This window comes from Hemitrygon akajei, chromosome 24 (assembly GCF_048418815.1).
Source record: "Hemitrygon akajei chromosome 24, sHemAka1.3, whole genome shotgun sequence".
Taxonomy (NCBI): Eukaryota; Metazoa; Chordata; class Chondrichthyes; order Myliobatiformes; family Dasyatidae; genus Hemitrygon; species Hemitrygon akajei.
In genome coordinates, this window is record NC_133147.1 from 27,148,205 (window position 1) to 27,154,070 (window position 5,866).

The window sequence follows — 5,866 nt, forward strand, 5'->3', positions numbered from 1 at the left end:
CCCGTTCCCTTTTCAAATTCTAAATTCCCCTGATCCTCCCAGTTACTCCCTGGGCAACTTCCTTCCGGAGTAAACTCAACCCCGTGGGCTGAAACAACCTCATCTGCCAACCCAGCAGACTTCTTCAAGGTAATGGCATCCTTTTCATCTAGGACTGCCCTCATTTCATTATCGGGAACACCTTTACAATTTTCAACTTCTTCAAACAGTTCTGCCAAACCAGACAGATCATCCATGTCCAACCCTGGACCTTTTAACAGCTTTATCTGTTTCTCATCTTTATTTTCTACCTCTAGGACCTTTCTCCTTGCTAAGGAAGAATCTACCTCCTCTCCCTTACCCTCTTTCACTTTTTTTTCTCTTCGTTTTACCACCCTCTAAACCCTCGTGGCACAGGGTCGGTAAAAACGACTCGGCCAAATCGAAACTGGCCAGATTTAAACCGCTCTCGTTCTCAGCTGCCTCTCTCGACAGGCTGCGAGTGACCGCGCATGCGGGATAGCTCTTGGAAGCTGGGAGCGGGGCCTCAACACTCACAGGCTGTTTTATCAGCGTCATGGCTGCCCAAACCTTACCCCCGGCTAAATCGTTACCCAGAAGGACGTCCGCGTCAGTTCTCGGGAATTCTGAGGGCACCCCTATTTCAACTGGTCCAGACACCAGCTCACAACCCATAATGACCTTATGTAAGGACACCATTTCTATCCTGTTACTTATTCCCTGCACCGCTACCATTCCCGTTTTCGACCAAACTCGAGTACCTTACTGCTGATCAACGACAGCTCAGCCCCCGCGTCTCTCCAGATTCGTACGGGAATTGGTGGGTCCCCCTTCCTCAGAGACACGATCCCGTGTGACAGACAGGTCTCAGACCCTTCTCGTACTCTGTCTACCCGGGGCTCTCTTGTCGATTTACTGATTACCACGGCACATCCGATAGGGACTGCTGCTTTCCCCTTTCCCGTCTCCCTCCTCGGAGCAAAGCACCGAGACGCAACATGCCCGCTCCTCCCACAATTAAACAGGTCAAGCCCGGAAATCTCTGGCCGTCTGGCCTTTCCCCCTCAACCTTACCACTAGCTCCCGGCGGGACCTCTGCCTCAGCCGGCGGACTTTCTCGATCGTTCCCACAGTCCCTCGGGGAACTTTTTGTCGAGGAAAACTTTGTCTTGAGGGTTAGGGCATATTCATCCTGCGAATCTAGCAAATTCTGAGATGGACTTATTTGCTTCTCATTCAAATACATCCGGATCTCCTCCGGAACACAACCTTTAAATTCCTCAATCAAAATTAACTCCCTGAGATGCCCATAATCCTCGTCTACTATTTCTGCGGTGCACCAACGGTCCAGGAGTACACCCCTCTCATGGGCAAACTCGGTATACGTCTGATTCCACCTTCCTTTAAATTTCTGAACTTTTGTCTATACGCTTCAGGTGCTAGCTCATAACTCCAGGAGAATGGCCGCCTTTACTTTGTCATAACTCTCCTCCTCTCCCTCCTCCATGGACAACGACGCATACGCCCACCGTGCCCTTCCCTCTTAACACACTTTGTAACAACGCCACCCACTGTGCTCTGGGCCACTTCTGATTCACTGCCACCTTTTCAAAAAGCAAGGAATAACTATCAACATCCGTCTCCTCGGACGGGGGTTCTAACCTCAACGCCCGACTAATATCAAACCGCTCCTCTCGGTCTGACCCCTGACCTCGTTGCTCTTGCTTCAACTTCTCCATCTCCAAGTCATGTTTCCTCTGTCTCTCTGCCTCCCTCTCCTTCTCGGCCCTTTCCTTCTCCTTCTCGGCTGCTTCCAGCTGTTTTAACTGAAGTTCATGCTCTCTTTGCTTCTCAGCTCTTTCCTGCTCCCGTTTCACCTCTAACTCCTTTAGCTGGAGCTCCTGCTCCCGTTTCACCTCTAACTCCTTTAGCTGGAGCTCCTGCTCCCGTTTCACCTCTAACTCCTTTAGCTGGAGCTCCTGCTCCCGTTTCACCTCTAACTCCTTTAGCTGGAGCGCATGCTCCCGTTTCACCTCTAACTCCTTTAGCTGGAGCTCCTGCTCCCGTTTCACCTCTAACTCCTTTAGCTGGAGCTCATGCTCCCGTTTCACCTCTAACTCCTTTAGCTGGAGCTCATGCTCCCGTTTCACCTCTAACTCCTTTAGCTGGAGCTCCTGCTCCCGTTTCACCTCTAACTCCTTTAGCTGGAGCGCATGCTCCCGTTTCACCTCTAACTCCTTTAGCTGGAGCTCATGCTCCCGTTTCACCTCTAACTCCTTTAGCTGGAGCTCCTGCTCCCGTTTCACCTCTAACTCCTTTAGCTGGAGCTCCTGCTCCCGTTTCACCTCTAACTCCTTTAGCTGGAGCTCCTGCTCCCGTTTCACCTCTAACTCCTTTAGCTGGAGCGCATGCTCCCGTTTCACCTCTAACTCCTTTAGCTGGAGCTCTGCTCCCGTTTCACCTCTAACTCCTTTAGCTGGAGCTCCTGCTCCCGTTTCACCTCTAACTCCTTTAGCTGGAGCTCCTGCTCCCGTTTCACCTCTAACTCCTTTAGCTGGAGCTCCTGCCTCCCGTTTCACCTCTAACTCCTTTAGCTGGAGCGCATGCTCCCGTTTCACCTCTAACTCCTTTAGCTGAGCGCATGCTCCCGTTTCACCTCTAACTCCTTTAGCTGGAGCTCATGCTCCCGTTTCACCTCTAACTCCTTTAGCTGGAGCTCCTGCTCCTGTTTCACCTCTAACTCCTTTAGCTGGAGCTCATGCTCCCGTTTCACCTCTAACTCCCTTTAGCTGGAGCGCATGCTCCCTCTTCACCTCTAACTCCTTTAGCTGGAGCTCCTGCTCCCGTTTCACCTCTAACTCCTTTAGCTGGAGCTCCTGCTCCCGTTTCACCTCTAACTCCTTTAGCTGGAGCTCCTGCTCCCGTTTCACCTCTAACTCCTTTAGCTGGAGCGCATGCTCCCGTTTCACCTCTAACTCCTTTAGCTGGAGCGCATGCTCTCCGTTTCACCTCTAACTCCTTTAGCTGGAGCTCACGCTGCCGTTTCACCTCTAACTCCTTTAGCTGGAGCTCATGCTCCCGTTTCACCTCTAACTCCTTTAGCTGGAGCACATGCTCCCTTTGTTTGTCGGCCCTTTCTCTTTCTCTCTCTTTCTCAGCTGCTTTAACTTAATTTCATGTTCCATCCTTAATTTCTCCAACTCTAACTGAGCCGTCCCACTAGCTGGTACCTTTTCAGGGATATTTTCCAATACCTCAGCTGCAAACACATTCTTCTCGATGTAATACTGAGTTATGGCCCTTCGCACCTCCCGCTTTTTCATGGACGACCTCACCTCTGCGAGGTTTAACCCCTTCGCCAAACTTACCAAGTCTGATTTGGTGGCTGCCTCCAGCGCCTCCAGAGTCGGGTTTTTCTATAAATTCACCACGTCCATCTTTGCTGGTTTCCCGTCTGGCTACCCGCGTACCAGATCCAAGTTTGGACTTACAAGCCCGATTCACTGGCCCTCCAATTTGGTGTCAAATCTCGAGACAAGAACCCCAATTTTGTTACGAACCCCGTAACTGGGTCACTTACCAGCAAAGATAGAGAGGTCCGTTGAAGTCTGATGGTACTATTTTTAAAAGTCTTTATTTATAAAGAGGCACAAAAATAAGATTAATACAAACATTCAGATGATATACGTCGTCAATACTCAATCTAAACGCGCGGGTATAGTAATAATCATCAATAAATAGCTCTATTGTTGTCTAGGGGATAATATATTGTCCGATGGAAATATAAAAGTCACTCAGTTCCTGCAGGCTTCAGCCTTTGGGGACCGCTGGGTTTGCACTTGTTGGAGAGAGAGAGATTTTGAGAAAAGAAACTTGCCCGGGTCTTTTATGAGGCCAATCCGTTGAGTTGGGGGAGTTGGTTCCCCATTGTTAGTTCAAAGTCATTTTCCGTGGTACCAGCCACCAGGTCCCAGGCAAGGGAACCGAACGCACGTGGCTTCCTTCAAATGGCTTCCTGCTATTACGGGATCGCTAGCGTGTCTTCTGGTGCGTCTGAGGGGCCGTCTCTACAGCCCCTCTTTTATCCTGACTCGCAGGGTAGTAGATGTCAATCAGGTTGGGGGTGATGCAATCTCTCTCTCAACCAGCCCACTTTGCCCGAGGGCTTGCACGTAGCACAGTCCCCAATCCACAAATGTGTCTCCAAGAGACAATGGCCAATGTCGCGTGACTTTGCATCTCCGGGGAACGAGGCATCCTGCACGTCTCTCTCCCATTTCCTGGGTCCTCTGACCCAACCCACTAGTGCTCTTGCGATTCTCACAAAGGAGGGGGCTGCGGGCACAACAGTAATAAATAATGAGAATATGAGATAACAAAATAAAGAGTCCTTAAAGTGAGTTCATTGGTTATGGGATCATCTCCGTGGATGGACAAGTGAGTGTAGTTACCCCCTTTGGTTCGAGGGGCTGATGGTTGAGGGTGGTAACTGATCTTGAAGCTGGTGCTGTGGGTCCTGAGGCTCCTGGACCTTCTCCGTGACGGCAGCAGCGGGAAGCGAGCTGGGCCTTGGTGCTGGGATTCCTGAGGATGGACGCTGCTTTCCGCCCACAGTGTTTCGTGTCGATGCGCTCCACGGTTCGGGGGCCTTACCCGCGATACACTGTTCTACAGATTTGTTCAGTGTGCTTGCAGAGGAAGAATCTCAGGGTTGTATGTGGTGACGAGTATGTACTCTGAGCATAAATTTTACTCTGAACTTTGATTTAAGAGACTGTCTGCCTGGCATCAGTGCTTGCGTAGCCTGACTTGTGATCTGCACCAGCCGCTCATACCACCATCCACCACCCCCTCCCACGGCTGATCGGGGGTGAAGCCGGTGTTTTAAACGCCCCAGAGTGACCTGCAGGCTGACAGAGGGAAGGGGCACGTTCGCCAGAGATGTATCCGACACCCCTTCCCCAGGGTGGGGGAGTCTAAATTAGAGGCGAGAGATTTGAAGGGGATATAGGGGCAAGGTTTTGGTGGGTCTCTGGAACGAGCAACGGGGGGAGATGGGCTAGGATGGAGTGGGAGGTGGGCAGATGTGTCAGGAATGGACTGACCGAGGGATAGCACCGGGAGGTGTGGACAGAGCGGCCTCTACTCGTTATTCACTGCAAACGTTCCCAGATTGCCGAGTGGCCGCAGGGTTCGGTTGATAATCACCAGAGGCTGTGTCTGTGCCAACTGATTCCAGGAAAAGGCCACTCTCTTCCGGAATGAGGGGTGTGGGAGAGAGAGAGGATGTGTTGTACTCTACACCACTTCTCTACTCTCCTCCCCCTCCCCTGTTACCCCATATACCACTACCCGATCTTTGACGGTGTACACCCTCCCTGTCTCTGTAACCCCATCCCTCTCCAACACCCCTCCCTATCTCTGTAACACCCTCAGTCGCCACACCCCTCCCCATTCCTGTAATCCCCTCCTCCCTGACACACCTCCCCATCTGTGTAACCCCCTCTCTCTCCAACACCCCTCCCTGTCTCTGTAACACCCCCCAACCCCTACACCCCTCCACATCTCCGTGACCCTCCATCTGGTCCCAATACCCCTCCCTGTCTGTAAACCCCTTCCCGTCTTTTTGCCCCTCCCTGTCTCTGTAACACCCAGCCTTCCCTTCACCTCTCCAGTCCATACACCACACCCTCCTCTACACTCCCACTGTCTCTGTCACCCACTTGCCCCCCTACCCCTCCCAGTCTGAGGAATCCCTTTCTCTTTCTCTTTCTGTCACAGGAAACTTCACTCTCCTCCCTCCTCCCCCCCCGGTAAGAAATGACATATGAGGGGTGGGGAGTGGTTTGTAAATGAGTAACCCAGT